Below are 16,983 nucleotides of genomic sequence, written 5' to 3' on the forward strand. Positions count from 1 at the left end.
TTAAATATAGAATCATTGTGGGACTGGTGGATGACAAACCTACTTGGACCAAGCTGGTATTCACTTTGTGACATAAAATATATTATGTCATAGTAGTTGATACATAAAATATATATCTTTAGTTATGATGTGGTTGAATTCATGGGTGGCAGTGGTATCATTGGTTAATGAAGATCCTAGCCATTTATAGAAAGCTGTCAAAAAGTCACAATGAGAAATCTTACATTCAATTCCACTGTTCTGTACCTCAAAGCCATGATAATGGTCACTATTAAATACAGTATCAAACATTATTGTGAGAGTTATAGGCTACTTAGTTGGAAGCTAGCTTAATTACCATCTATTCAGTTGCTAATACTTGCTGAAGAAGAGTGACACTTGGACTTCAGTAATGATGGTCAGACTCCACCACATAGTGCATATCAGTGTTATCAAGCTTGGAATCTGGATATATCTGTATTTGCAAACCCCACAGCCATTTTATGATGATCTAGAATTGATGTTCAACAAACCCTTGGTTAGGTAGAATCATTAATGCTACAAAACAAGAAAGGTCATATCTTCTAACCCAGATCCTGAGCAATGGTCTAGATTCCCTACTCCAGGAATATGCTTTGTCTTTTAACAAACTGAAGTCCTCCTTCTGGTGTAAAGCTTGAATTCAAAGATAAATACTGAAACTGTGAATAGCTCTAATATCATAGAACAGTGGCCAAGACAGAAATGAAGGGCAGATTCTAGAGGAAGTGGATGCCTAGCCTCAGGTTGAGGATAAGTGGTCTGACAGAGGTGTGGAGGGGGAGATTAAAAGGTAAGTGAAGAGGCTGCTGAGACACTGTTCCATCACAGGCAGAACATGCCCATTCTCTCATGTGTGTTCTATGTGTAGTATATGACTGCACCTTAGAAACACAGTATCAGAGACTATTAGTCACAATATTTTAAAGGAAGAGAACTGAAAAATGAACATCAAGTTTCAAAACATTTCTTAGATTGACTTAAATGATACAGACTGGGTAGCCCAACTTTGGCTACCCGAGAATATAACTGTTCCCTTCATGAGAGCCAGAGTTTACAGCAGTCTCAGTCTAGTGTTGAAGGAGGCCAGCAAGATTTCAGGAGAACCACCACCTTTAGTCCAGGATGGAAGCTGAAGATGCTGAGCACTAATGTCAATGAAGGAATGTAGCGATAGTGGGAACAATGGCATAGAAGCACTCTTGAGGAGTTGGAGGTGCAGTGCAGCAAATCTCTGGACCTTTTAGTCTTTTAGACTGCCTGTAAGCAGCACCATCCACATTTGAAGTGGGTGGTCCTACTTGGAGTAACCTCATTCAGAAAATCCTTCCTGGATATGACTAACATCCCTTCTCGTATTTGATTTTAGATCCAGCCATACTTGACAACTATGTTTAATCAAGTTATCTGTTGCAGAGGCAGTCATTCTTGTATCCTTTGAGATCATTGCCTTTCTGTGTTCCTGTAGACTTTACCTACTAACACCATTATTTTCATGCTCAAGAACATTTTCCAGTGTTTTGGATCAAGTTGCTCTGACAGTGCAGGAGGAGGACTGGACTTTTTGAGTCAGGAGTCCAGGGAGAAACTTTAAATAAATGACTCTTGTAAGTTGGTGTGTATGTATCCTAGCTCTGTGATCTCTTGATTACGATGATGCTAAGACTCTTATTTTACATATTTCCCCATGTGTCAAAGTCCATTGTATACATACCTGGTCCCTTTGTACACCTTCCATGTATATGGCCCCTTTGTACATATTTTTCTTAGTACATCCTCTGTGTTATAAAGTTCATATGCCTCGTCAACACAACTAGACAAATATTTCTTTTCTGTTGATGTGGTAAAATACTCTGTACAAAGCAATCTAAGGGAGGAAGGGTTTGTCTTGGCTTACATTTCCAGAGGGATAAAGTCCATAACCTGGAAGACATGAGAGCTCGAGGATAGACCATATTGTCACGTTTCATGGACAGTCAGGGAGCAGAGATGGGCTGTTAAACTACAGTGCCCACTCACAATAACCTACTTGCTCTAACAAGGTTCCACCTCTTAAAATTTTCAAGACTTTCTCAAAAAGCACTGATATCTTGGGACCAAACAGTTAAACACATAATCCTATGATGGACATAACACATTCATACCCCAGCCCCATGGAAACACAGCTTTGGTCGTGTGTATAAAAGTGGTTCCAGAAAGGGTTAAGTGAGGAAATAGGTAGCGGTCCTGTACAGAAGAGCAAGGTCCCTGCTCAGCATTTTCATAGAAGGTTGACCTCCACTCTTGTCCATAATATCTCATCCAGGGTTGTGTGTTGATGTAGAATAGGTAAGAGACACATATGACATATATTAAAAGTAATGAGTGTTATACTTTTTTTTTTTTTGCTTTACCTGGGAAACCATTATTTAAACATCTCACATAACTTATTTATGTGAGAATCATCACCACATAACTTATTTATCTCTGTGGAAATGATACAAATACAAATTTCTAAAAAAAAGAAAAAGCTTCTTTTACATGTTTTTAACAATAATGAAAAAGAATTATATTTTATTTGACAACCCTTTGTGTATATAGGTGTCTGTATTGAAGCCAGAGGACAATTTTAACTATTGTTCCTCAAATTCCGTACATTTTTTGTGTTAAGACATGTTCTCCACTGGTTTCCAACTCACATAACTGTCTAGTATGGCTGAACTATTTCTCTAATCTTCATTAATATAGAGAAACTTTTAAAACACTACTTTCATAAACAGTATATTCGTCTAGGACTTCTTTATATAAAAGTTGGGAAGATAGATATGCATCAATACAAACAGTATTGAAATTATCAATGATCAAAATGTGACCCTTGAGCAGTACTGAGCCCTTTTCTAGCTTGCCAGGATAAGCATTGAGACTGTGTGCTGATGAGCAAACTTGCAAGCCCTGGCAAACTCTTTCCTTTGAGATTCAGCTTTCAGCTGGACCATAGCATCTTGGCCAGCTGGCTATCCTGATGAACTGCCACTGAGAGACACACTGCTTTAATCTGTGCACCACATACTCGAGCAGGGAATATGTCTGTCAAATAAATTCACCCTATTCCACAGCCTTCCTGAAAGTTAAGTTTAAAAAAAAAAAAAAGAGGTTTTGTTATAGGTTTCATAAGGGCAGGAGAGAATTGGCTAGGTCAAGCTAGTCAATATTTTTGTAATGAACTATTTAATATTTAATAGGAAGAAAATACAAATAATGTCTGTAGCTTAAAACATCTGAAAATTTGAACTCTGAAATCTGAGAAAGCTGAGTTCTTATCTCACCTCTGTTTTTGGTTGGGAGATGGAGGAGTAGATGCTAGTATCTGTTTTAGCTGGGTTGCATATCCACTGTGTCTGTCAGCCTCCTTTCTGGCAGCCAACATCTATTTCTCTTTACTGTGAATTACCCCTTCTCAATTTCTGAAGATTTCTACAAATAAAGTCCATTTGTGTGTATCCAGGGCCAAGATCAGTTCTGGATAAAGCATTCAGGTTATTCCATTGTTGTCTTATATATCTTGCTGTGCTTCTATTGTATGAAACCCACACAGTTCTCCTGAATGTGATGTTCAAATCATATTAGAGAATCACACTGGCTTTCTTGAGAATTACAGAGTTCAACAGCTTTATTTCAATGTTTCTGTGTGCTTTTGATCCCAGCTCACACCCATACAGTTCTGTGGTTGTGTGAAATCTGGCCTCTCCACTCAACTTGCATTGAAAGTCCACAAATGCCCTTTGTTAACCGCCATGTGTGAGTGTTTGGATGGATGCATTTACTTTGTTCTGGTGGTAGAAAAGACATCCTCTAGGGTAAATTTTGAATTCACATGACTATTATCATTGATCATACAGCTCTAACATAGCAAGCATGGGCAATTATATAGTAGCCATTTCTTTGTAGGGGTTATCTCATTTAATCCTCATTATGCCTGTGGGAGTTGAACAACACATCTTCATATTACAGTTGAGGGTCTAGGTGACAACAACTAAGCTACTTACTCAAATTTCTCTACAGTGTTGGTGACCCACCTCAGAGATCACTCTAAACCAATGGGACTATCTCAAACCACCTGGGACCATTTCTCTGTCATTAGCTTTTTTCTTCTACGGAAGCTCTATGTATATTTACAGATATCTTCTTGATAAAGGAGAGTGTAGGTATGGTGCTAGACTTTGATTCTTCATTCTCTTTTTCCTTTCTTGTCCCATTTGGTACTGTATATGCTGTGCTTGTTGTATGCTGACTACAGTCTTTAAAATGTCTAAGAGCATATAATCAAACAGATGCAGTGTGTGTTTTCTCATGAGTTTTTGGTGTTTAAATAGTACTAGAATGTGTTTTAAAGATGAAAACTAGTGGTTTATGGCTAAATATTGTTGACATGATAGAGGAGATGTGGGTTTAGTTAACATAATGAGAATTCTACTCTCATCAATGGCGTCGTAGTTGGGGACACACATACATGTGGTGCTTTACTGCTCTACCTCGGCAGGGATACTTTGTCTCACTATTCACAGTATATTGGGGGATTATGAAGTTTTCATGGAGAAGAAGTTTGCTGTCTCTTTGAGATGTGTCTCAGAGAGCATTATGTCTTTAAGAAATGGCTATTTGTCACTCAGCATGTCTTTCTTCAGAGAACTCTGAGCAACGGTGCAGTTTGTTGCATATCTTCTGCCCCATTTTGAATTCCATTTCCCCACAAAGCTAAAACCCATATCCTAGGAGTCTCCATGCCACATAAAGGCACCTGAATGGCTGAGATAGGTAGAGAAAAAACCATGGATGGGGATGAGAGACCTTGCACTCTGAAGACACAGATAGATTGGAGATAAAGCAAGCTGGAATGGGAACACTAGTTACATAATTCACAGGCCCTCCTCCTGAGACTACTTGGAATAAACAGATGGCTGAAGAATGAGCATCTTCTATTTTTCCTTGCTTGCTTCAGTTTTGGGAATGTGTTTATTTCCCTAGATGAACGACACAGGTGGATTAACTCATTCCTGGACGAGATTGAGGGAGGCATCAGTGTGGCTCTCCAGGCATTTTCTGACCTAGTCGAGATGGAATAAGTTCTTCTTCAAGTTATTTTAACTTCAGAATGCAACAGTAACAATCATAGCTCTTGTCTGCAATGATGATATGAAAAACAATGAGTGCAGAAAGCCAGCTTGTGATTGACACCTCACTGATGTGTAGGCCAGATGTGGCATATTTCATTCCTGCACAGTGGGTTCCAGATGCCGAAGATAAAAAGATGTGTCAAGTGGGATCTTTACAAGTCTGAAACAATAGACTCTAAGTGCAAGTATGTATTTATTAAGGAGTGCTGTAATCAATTAGTAATGTCTGTTTTGGCTGAGGCATTAAAAATAGTTACCCAGCTTATATTTCAGCTAGTAGACTCCTTTCATTTTTGCACTGTGTTTTTTTTCCTAAATAGAACACATAATAAATTATATTAGAAATGGGATAGCCTATAAGACCTTAGTATTATTAAAAATATTTGTTAGGTAAAAACAGTAAGGGAATTTTGAGCAGTACAAAGAAAAAGTGCTACATAATTTCAAATTCTTGCTGTACATATAGTGATGTCTCTCTACAACAATAAAATTCAAATACCTATTACAGTTATTAGTGGATTTTATTTTCTCTTTTAATAATTGGAAAATATATTAGATATATCTGTGCTTCTGGCTAAGATAGAATAACAGAGATTGACTTAGTGTCTCACATAGCCATGTGATGTACATAGCACATGGAAAGGTAGTCCATAGCATTATAGTGTGTAGTGTTCCTGACCACATAGGCAGTAGTGAGTGGTCCAGATTCCCGCTTTGTCTGGAGTCCATGTGAAACTCCAAATCTAACATGCAGATCCACATGGTTACAACATTAATCTCAATGATTAATAACCAAGTAGGTGGGCATCACAAAAGATAGAGAAAACTAAACAATAATTTTTTCAGTGGGCTGTATTCAATACATGCAGACCTGTCCATCCCCAGCCAGTAGATTGGTTTTGTTTTCAGGAGCCTATGAACCATATTGTAAGGAGACTCTCCTAATTATCTTTTCCTGTCAAGTAACACAGCAGAGTGTCATGTGAGAAGAGAATCTCAAATGAAGTATTGCCTAGATCAGGCTGTCCTGTGGGCAAGTTGTCTTGAATGTTAATTGATGTAGGAGGGGCCAGCCCACTTTGGGAGACATCATTCCCAGGGCAGTTGATCCCAAGCTATATAGGAAAGCATGAACTACTGAAGCAGCAAGAGAATGAGCCAGAAAGATGTGTTTTGTCATAGTTTCTGCTTTTAAGTTCCTGCTTCCCCCCACCCCCGCCTTGACTTCTCTCAATTATAAAATTGTGACCTCGAAGTATACTACAAATAAATCCCATTGTCCCCAGATTGCCTTTGTTCAGAGTGTTTTATCATAGAAGCATAAAGGAGGCAAATATCAAACAGCAAACCTCAGCAAAGGCAAAATTACCAGCATCACAGTGGATTTACTGACTGTGGTGGGATCAAATTAGAAACCAGTTAACACAGACACAGCAATAAAATCTCCATTTCTAAAACTTAGAAGTAAATTCTCAGTTTGTACTGAGATTTATAAAAATATGCACACAACACAAGCTTTAGCTTATAGATATCTTCATATAAAATGGGAAAAATATAAATGCAAATAATTACATAAACCCAAAGCAGGTAGAAAACAGAAAATAGAACCTTAAAGTCAATAGAATTGAACACCAACAAATAATGAAGGGAAGCTGATTATTTAAGAATATACAGAAAATCTGCACACATATACCCAGAGTGGATAGACAAAGAAGAAATGGATGGAATAATTATAATTTCCCAAAAGGAGTTAAAAAATGCCTGCACAGGGAATGGTGCCTCCCACAGTGGGCTGGACCTTCCTACATCAATTAACGGTCAAGACAATGCCCTAATAGACTATCTACCAGGTGAATCTGATTAGCCAATTTCTCATTTGAGGTTCCCTGTTTTGGATGACTCCACACTGTGTCAAGTTGATAGAAAAAGATAATTAGGGAAGTTTTCCTACACATATGGTCCATAGGCTCATGGAAAGAAAACTAATCTGAACCCTAAAAGCAAATTTAAGTTACAGTCAGATGATAGACAGGAGGCTTAGAAGGTAAAGGCCCTTGCTACTAAGCACGATGATCTGAGTTTGATGCCCAGAACCAATATGGCAGAAAGATAGGAGTGATTCTTACAAACTGTACCCTAATTTATTCCCCTGTGGCATGTGTCTGATGTGTCTGGGTTTATGGACACACACACACACACACACACACACACACATATATATATATATATATATATATATATATATCACATATTTAAATTATTATTATTATTATTGGGGGGGGGGAGTTGAAACATGGTTTCTCTGTGTAGTACTGACTGTCCTGGAACTCACTTTGTAGACCAGGCTGGCCTTGAACTCAGAAATACTAACAGATTATTCTGGACAAAATACATCCACATAAATTTGAAAATTTGTAGAAAACAAACCAACTTTTAAAAAACATATTTGCAATTATCTTTATCCTGTACATGTGACCAAGGAGAGANATGACTGTAACTTAATGAAAAAATGTAAACTTCCTTAAAATATTGGTATTTTGCTATGAACATAGTGGAGCTTGTGTCCTTATCACAAGTTGGACCATCTTCTGGATATATGCCCAGGAGTGGCATTGCTGGGTCCTCCGGTAGTACTATGTGAATTTTCTGAGGAACCGCCAGACTGATTTCCAGAGTGATTGTACCAGCTTGCAATCCCACCAGCAATACAGGAGTGTTCCTTTTTCTCCACATCCTCGCCAGCATCTGCTGTCACCTGAATTTTTTATCTTAGCCATTCAGACTAGTGTGAGGTGAAATCTCAAGGATGTTTTGATTCACATCTCCCTGATGACTAAGGATATTGAACATTTTTAGGTGCTTTTAAGCCATTCAGTATTACTCAGTTGAGAATTCTTTGTTTAAATCTGTACCCCATTTTTAGTAAGGTTATTTGGTTCTCTGGAGTGTAACTTCTTGAGTTCTTTGTATATATTGGATATTAGCCCTCTATCAGATGTAGGATAGGTAAAGATCTTTTCCAAATATGTTGGTTGCCATTTTGTCTCATTGACAGTGTCCTTTGCCTGTAATAAGGGCACATGCTCTTCTATGTTCATAGCAGCCTTATTTATAATAGCCAGAAGCTGGAAAGAACCCAGATGTCCCTCAACAGAGGAATGGATACAGATAATGTGGTACATTTACACAATGGTGTACTACTTAGCTATTAAAAACATTGAATTCATGAAATTCTTAGGCAAATGGATGAATCTGGAGAATATCATCCTGAGTGAGGTGACCCAATCACAAGAGAACACACATGATATGCTCTCACTGATAAGTGGATATTAGCCCAGAAGCTCAGAATACCCAAGATACAATTTGCAAAACACATGAAACTCAAGAAGAAGGAAGACCAAAGTGTGGATACTTCAGTCCTTCTTAGAAGGGGGAACAAAACACCCATGGAAGGAGTTACAGAGACAAAGTGTGGAGCAGAGACTGAAGGAATGACCATCCAGAGAATGCCCCATCTGGGGATCCATCCCATATACAATCACCAAACCCAGACACTGTTGTGGATGCCAACAAGTACTTACTGACAGGAGCCTGATATAGCTGTCTCCTGTGAGGCTCTGCCAGTGCCTGACAAATACAGAATTGGTTGCTCACAGCTATCCATGGGACTGATCACAGAGTACCCAATGAAGGAACTAGAAAAATGACCCATGGAGTTGAGGGTGTTTGCAGCACCATAGGAGGAGAAACAATATGAACTAACCAGTACCCCCAGAGCTCTCTGGGACTAAACCATCAACCAAAGATTACACATGGTGAGTCTCATGACTTTATCTGCATATGTAGCAGAGGATGGCTTAGTCTCTCCTCAATGGGAGGAGAGGCTCTTGGTTCTGTGAAGGCTTTATACCCCAGTGTAGATGAGTGCCAAGACAGGAAACAGGAGTGGGTGGGCTGGTGAGCAGGGGAAGGGGAGAGAAGGGATGGGGGAAGGTTTTTTCAGAGTGAAAACCAGGAAAGGGGATAACATGTGAAATGTAAATAAAGATAATATCCAATAAAGTAAACAAAAGGTAAAAAAAATGGGTATTTTGTGATTTTTTTGTACTTCAATTCTTCAATATTCAAGCTTGAATATTGTAGATGGCAACATTGTGTCCCAGTGTCCAGATGTGAGTACTCTCTTTACTCAATATTTATTCAGGAATGATCTTCATGACATATAAATAAAATTCACTACTGGCACTTTTTGACAAAAAGAAACTATCTAGATGGTTTCCCTGAAGAATTGTACATTATTTAGGATGATGACTAGTAACTGCTTTCTAGATAATAGCACATCCTAATTTATTTAATGAAACCAGTCAGAGAAAAATCATATAACAAGGAAAGAGAATGCTACAGACAAATATACTTCATGAACATTGGCATAAAATACTTAAAATATTTTCACACACATTCTAACTATATAGGAAAATAAATATATGCTCTCATTGAATAGGGAGTTCAGGTGTGCAATATTGGTTCAATACCTGGAAATCAATGCCATCCACTCTATTGATTGCTTAAAGAAAAATTGTAGAGTCATAAACTTAGTGCTGGTTCCCACATGACAGATTGTTACCTATCCAGAATTCTCAGGAATCTAAGAATAGAACACATTTCTTAAGTTTTTAAAAATTGTAGAAGTTTGAAGCTAGTACTGTAGTTGGTGGTACAGTTAGATACTTTCTATAAAAGAGTGGGATGGAACTGCCAGTCATTCAGCATAGTATGATGGTTCCATCCTTTATATATTATATATAATCATATATCCAACTAACTAACTAACTAAGATTATATATATATATATATATATATATATATATATATATATATATATATCCTTAGGGTTTTATTGCTATGAGGAAATACCATGATTATAGCCACTGCTATAAAAGAAGAGAGAACATTTAGTTGGGTCTGGCTTCCCATTTCAGAAGTTTAGACCATTATCATCATGGTGGGAAGCAGGACAGCATGCGGGAAAACGTGGTGCTGGAGAAAGAGCTGAGAGTTCTACATATGGATCCACAGGTACCAAGTAAATTGAGTGAGCAACTAGGTCTGGCTTGAGATTCTGTCACCTCAAAGCCCACCACCCAGTGACATACTTCTTCCAATAAGACTTTAAACATGCAGCGTCTTTCTTTATATGTCACTCAACACAAGGAAACAATTTAGATGTATATGTAATAAGGCATACCAGGACTTCAATGCTGAAAATTACCAGATGTGGTATAGCTTTGAAAATTAGTATTTAGATTGCAATTGTTCTCATCACCAAATCCAGTCTATGTTATTACATGTATTCATGCATATACTTGAACCATTCCAGAGTGGACATGTAGGCTATGTACTGTAAAACATTAGGTTATACAGGATAACTGACACGTATATGCTTTTATTTGTCAATTAAAAATGGCTGTGAAGTAAGGTAGATGCTAGATACTCCCCATCACTCTCTGAACAGTCTGACCTGTAAATACAGTTTCTTGAGCACGTACATTTCCATTGACTACTTTAACTGAAGTTTCCTCTGGTCCTGATTTGAAGAAATTTAGCCCAAAGTGAAAGCTGCCATATTTGACCACCTTGTTGTGTTTGTGAAGACGTCTACCTTGATGTCACTGCAGACAGGCATCAGATGAGGGTCACATGAACCTGTCTTCCCACCTGTGGATCATTCAGTAGAGCAATGTGGCTGGCAGTCTATGAAGTGACCAGAACTGAATCATCTGCATTGAGAGTTGGAATGGTTTCCACATCATCTTGGGACATGGAGAGGCCATTGGTCTCTAATCCAGATGGCTCTTTAGCAGGTAGTTATAGGAGTAAATATTATACTTCTTGTATACAATTAAAACAACAAAAATATAGAGAGAGAATACTTAAGAGCCAACATAGACATTCAGCATCCTCAGCTAGTGTAGAAATATAACAAGGCATCATCACACATATGTGAGTTTAGTAAAGGGATATACTTGTGCTTACAGCAGGCATGCAGAAGGTGTCTTCTGTATCTCTGGTAGGGATGTAAAATGGTGAAACCCTCCTGGAAAATTACCTGGTAGTTTCTCTAAGACAGTAAATTTATATTTAAAAAGTGAACCAACAATGTACTCTGGACATCTATATCCCTAAATGAAAACTTATATCCCATACACAAAATAAAAACATCTTGTCTTAACTACTAGGAACATTTATGCTTATATGCTTATAAGAGTCATAATCTACACATGATATTTCCATGGCAAATGATCACACACACACATACACAGTGAGTTCTCAGGAACTCAGGAACTTTGGCTCCTCTGACAAGGCTCAAGGGCAGGAAGAATGCAAGAGGCGCAGACTCAGGAAAGTACTGTGGACTGCTGTTTCCTGGACTCCCAGCAGGTCTGATTACATGTCCAAGATCTGTAAATAGAACAAGATAGTTAAAAATTCCTGCATAGAGTGGGAAGTGTGTCTGAGGTCCAGTCTTGAGCTGAGTAAATTTTAGCCATTGATGACTGATAGAAGAAAGAGAGTTATTTTTTCTTTGGGGTTAGTTGCAGTGGGTGACCTTGTATGTAAAGGTAGCACTAAATGCTCTCTGTTAAAAATAATAATAAATAGATATCTTTAAAGGACTATGAAACTGGGAGAGAGATATGATGGGTTCATACTGGAGACAGTTGAAGAAGGGAATGAGGGCCTCTTTGAGCAAGATACATTACAAACATGTAGCAAATTTTCAAAGAGTCAAAAACTATGTGAGCTATTGTGATTTATAGCACCAGCAACAAGAATGAATATCAAGAGTATCTTAGTGATTGACAACTGGAAAAATATTGAATGAATGATTGTCTTGGGTTTTTTTTTGTTGTTGTGTTTGTTTGTTTGTTTGTTTGTTTGTTTTGGCTTCAGAATGCTACTTGGTGTGGCAAATACACTAGTGACTACCAGGGTGGCAGCTGAAAGGCTGATTGGTATGGGGAGGAAATAGTAACATGAGGGAGATGGTGTTAGATAGTGATTGCTACAGTCTGTGTTTTTATGGTAGTGTATTTATACAACCCTTCACATGAGAAGAAAGGGTGTTAATGACAGTATGTCAGTGTCCAACTATGATACTGCACTGGCACAGGCTCCAGCCAAAGGGAACAGGTCCTTCCCTGTTACCTTGTAACTGTGTATGAATCCATAATAACTTCAAAATCAAAAGTTCCATCGATCTCACTTTTATTGGGTATACTATAAACTCTAAAGAACCCAGTAAAACCAGAAAACACTGAAGTGTAGCTAATAAGCTCACAGAGGACACAAAATGGAATCAATCTAAAAGAAAACAGTAAAGAAGAAAAAGGACCAGAAAAGAGAAACAGAAAACAAGTGAAATATGGATTTAAACATACTCATATAAATGGTCACATTAAACATGAATGATCTAAAATACCCAGTTCAAAGCCAGGGATGGTTGGAATGAAGATATGCCAAAGCCAATTTAGATAGTTTGTGAAATTTTCACTTTCAGTATAATGACATTAAGAGGTTAACAATGAAACATGAAAAAGACATGCACACACTAGTGCTAAAAATAGTGGAGAATACACATGTGCTACATAACGCTTTATGTTGTATAAAAACATATTTCCTCTAGAATATCCATAGGGATATTCTATATCAGAGATATTCTACAGGAAAAAAAGAGCTCTGCTATGCATAAAGAAGGTCATTTTATAGGGAAAATGGGCCAACTAATCTAGAGAGCATAGCAGCTCAATAGACAATAGATATGCATGATAATACATGTCTGAAATCTCAGCATTTGAGAGCATGAGGTAGAAAACTACTGTGTCAAAGGTCAGCCAGAGCTACAAAATGGGATCCTGCTAAAAATGAGAAAGGAATACAAACAGCTATAGAGGAAGACTTCAAGTTAAAAACAAAAAATGCAAAAATAAATAATGATAGATAGATCAAAAATAAATAAAAACGTCTGGTGTGTTTGATCAGTTGTGATCTTTATAGAAGAAAGGTGTCCTAGAAATGGGGGTCTTTGGCCATATGTATATGATTCCCACATGCACTGGGACTGACTTCATTCTTTAACTTCTTTTACTTCTAATTTAGTTTTCAACATATAAGACATAGACAGTTTTTGGTCAGATTTATCCCTCTAAGATTTTATGTGTTTTAATGCTTAAGAAATATATATATATATATATATATATATATATATATATATTTGTATTTTGACTCTACAACTTTTGTAGCCAATATACAGAAATAAAAATATTGTCTAGAGAGATATCCATTATATCCAAAACCTCATGATTCCAGTAGCTTTAATATAAATATAACCACATTTCAATTATGGAACAAAGTACATGTTTTTGGCATCACATATATTAATTATTTCTCATCTATCTATCTATCTATCTATCTATCTATCTATCTATCTATCTATCTATCTATCTGTCTGTCTGTCTGTCTGTCTGTCTGTCTGTCTGTCTGTCTGTCTGTCTATCTATCTATCTATCTATCTATCTATCTATCTATCTACCATCTATGGACTTTTTTTGTAGAAACTTCCAGATTATTCTGAAGTTAATGGAAAAATGAAGCTAACCCAAAATGGCCAAAATTTTCAACAAGGTATAAAACTTGGATTTCCTAGTTTGAGTTCTATTGCTGTGACAACCCTGACCCAAAGGAACTTGGGGAATAAAAGGGTTATCACCTTTTCCATTTCCAGTTCATCATGGAGGGAATTCAGAGTAGAAACTTAAATGACCATCCAGAGACTGCCCTACTTGGGGATCCATCCCATAAACAACCACCAAACCCAGACACTATGGCAGATGCCAACAAGAGCTTGCTGACAGGAGCCTGATATAGCTGTCTCCTGAGAGGCTCTGCCGGTGCCTGGAAAATACAGAAGTGGATGCTCACAGTCATCCATTGGACGGAACACAGGGTCCCCAATGAAGGAACTAGAGAAAGTACCCAAGGAGCTGAAGGGATTTGCAGCCCCATAGGAGGAACATCAATGTGAACTAACCAGTACCCCCAGAGCTCCTTGGGACTAAATCACTAATCAAAGAAAACACATGGTGGGACTGGTGGCTCTAGGTGCATATGTAGCAGAGGATGGCCTAGTCAATAATCAATGGGAGGAGAGGCCCTAGGTCCTGTGAAGGTTCTACGCCCCAGGATAGGGGAATGCCAGGGTCAGGAATGGGAGTGGGTGGGTTGAGGAACAGGGGGTTGGGGGAAGGGATAGGGGATTTTTGGAAGGGAAATTAGGAAAGGGGATAACATTTGAAATGTAAATAAAGAAAATATCTAATAAAAAAGAAACGTAAAGAATGCTTGCTATCCCACACAGAATTACCACTGAAGATACTTACAATCAAGAAAGTAGATCAGGAACCATAAAGGCTGCCATTTACCTGCTAGATGGCTTGTTCTCTGGCTAGCACACAGACCCATGGTCACTTTCCTATATAGTCCAGGAATATCAGTCTAGGCATGATACTGCTTATTATGGACCAGGTCCTCCACATTAACTCTTATTCAAGACAATCTCCTATAGAACCACCCATAGACCAACCTGATAAAACAACTGCTCAAGTGATTTTCATTTTCTCAGGTGATTCTAAGCTATGTCAAGTTGACAATCAGTACTTGATGAGGATACTGGGGTAGACTAATACTGTTCAATTCCCCAGCTCACTGCAAAGCTGTAGTAATAAAGTAAACAGTTTTTCATGGCACAGAGGGGTAGCATGAGAGAGGTCGACAAGTATAACCTAGATGTTACAATGTTCCTTGCTCTTTTTGCTATTCATGACCATACGAGAGTTCAGTAAACCCTATTCAAATATTGATGTCTAGCTCAAGGAGATTCCATCTCTCAGCTGTGCTTTCAATACACTTTCAGATGCTCCAGCGGGTTTTTCTGTGTGTAGGCTCACACACGTCCTCTTCCAATGATGCTTTCACTACTTTCCAGCTTCTTTCTCTGTGTTTCCGAGATCCTCACCCATCTGTGCTCTATCATGCCTCTTCAGAACCCTTTGAGCTTTCAAAGACAGTCTACAGAGCATACCTGATGGGAGCCAATGTTGATGGACCTACTTAGGGTTGCACTGTGTCATTTGGGGTGTGGATGATATACATCATTCATGAGGATGATCTAGCATTATGAGGAGATGCAGTATTTCTCCTCAAAGTGGTACTTGCACTAGTTTCTGTGGTTGTTTCTTTTCAAAAAAGTGTCAGATATGGTTATCTTGAAAAGTACATGCTGCTATGCCACACCACCCTTAACCCTGTCTCTCAGATCACTGCAGTTTGTTCCCCACACTGAAATGTATTTTGTGGAAACTGTCTACCCTGTGAGTATCAGCTACAAATTATTTCCTGGGAGATGTGAATGATATTCTCAGGTTCATCTGAGTGATGGTTTTTTTCTTTAGCTCTCCTCAACTTCTGAAGTCATTTTCTCAACATAAATGATCATACCTGATTACTACATGGTGATCAGCTGTTAAAAACTCTAATGCAATGTCAACTCTGGCATCTTGATGACTAGGCCTTATTTCCCAAGTCTCATTCCCCTTACAGGTCTTGGGCTGTGTGATCTGATGGATTTTCCACCAGTAGTGACACTTATATTGTACTATTTTAGCAATGCTTTTGTTTGCATTAACTGCACTTGTGTATCTAATTAGTATCCAGTAGAATCATTTTTATTCTGATGTTATTTATGATGTGATTTACTTGCATCTCAATTAGGCAATAAATGCATATTTAATTGAATGCCATTATGGGTTCAGTACCATGCTGTGCATACATGCTAGAGATATATTGATCAAGTCCAGCCTCTCTTGTGTTATCCCTTCTTTACTCCTTTTCTATCCTCCATACATACATACATTCCCCTCATATTCTTTCCCTTACTCCCTCTCTGTATGTATGTATATGTATATGTGTGTATATATATATATGCACATAAATCCATATATACTGTGATATATGTACATAAATCTGCCTATAGATGAAATATAAATGCATAGATTATGTGAATTATATTTTGAATTTAGGTTTACTGAAGAATTACCAGATGGTATTATCCTCTACATTTAATTTTTATCCTCTAATATTTTATTGTGCAACTTGTTTCAGTTAATGAATGAGACCATCAAGATCTCCAATGATCTAAGGAAGTACATAGACCTTGGAAAACAAAGAAAGGCCTTCTGAGGTAGTACTCCATATACTAACCTGATTATTTGTGAGTAACGTTACACTGCCATTCACAATCCAGTGAACAGTGTTGGAGAGCTATTTGACAGAACAAGTTCTATGGATAGTGCATGGGATTTGATAGAGCAAGCTCTCATTCTCACATCTGGATTCAAGTTCTGGTTCCTTTTGTGTTTAATGTGAAGTCCTGCTTGAGCAAGTTGTCTGTGTAGAGGGTTGGCCCCTCTTTGTGGTACCAGATGTGAGTGATGTTACCAACTCGTGTATGGGAAGAACATCTCACACACTTTGTGATTCTCTGTGAGATGTATGGACATAAGCAGCAGCACTTGTTCCTGTCACTAAGGCTCTTGGTGATGAAAACCATCCTGGAATGTAGGACTCCCATTTCTTCAAGCTTATAGTTAGAACATTGAGCCAACGAGTTTAACTCACCCCTCTATCTGTTTATCTGTTGTTGGATATCTAGTCTCAGTCAATTTTCTTTTTTTTTTCTTTTTTTTTTTTTTTTTTT

General features: G+C 37.9%; 1 protein-coding gene and 1 long non-coding RNA gene across 14 annotated transcripts in view; both read left to right on the forward strand.

Annotated features, from left to right (window-relative positions):
- Positions 1–16,983, forward strand: part of Rbfox1 (RNA binding fox-1 homolog 1) — a 1,640,850-nt gene that overhangs the window by 790,061 nt on the left and 833,806 nt on the right. The window lies entirely within an intron of this gene.
- On the forward strand, positions 1,386–16,638 carry LOC115029589. The gene is made up of 3 exons (XR_003835158.1): positions 1,386–1,448; positions 15,544–15,598; positions 16,389–16,638. It is a non-coding gene; the product is annotated as an uncharacterized LOC115029589 (long non-coding RNA).

This window comes from Mus caroli, chromosome 16 (genome assembly GCF_900094665.2).
Source record: "Mus caroli chromosome 16, CAROLI_EIJ_v1.1, whole genome shotgun sequence".
NCBI classification, from domain to species: domain Eukaryota; kingdom Metazoa; phylum Chordata; class Mammalia; order Rodentia; family Muridae; genus Mus; species Mus caroli.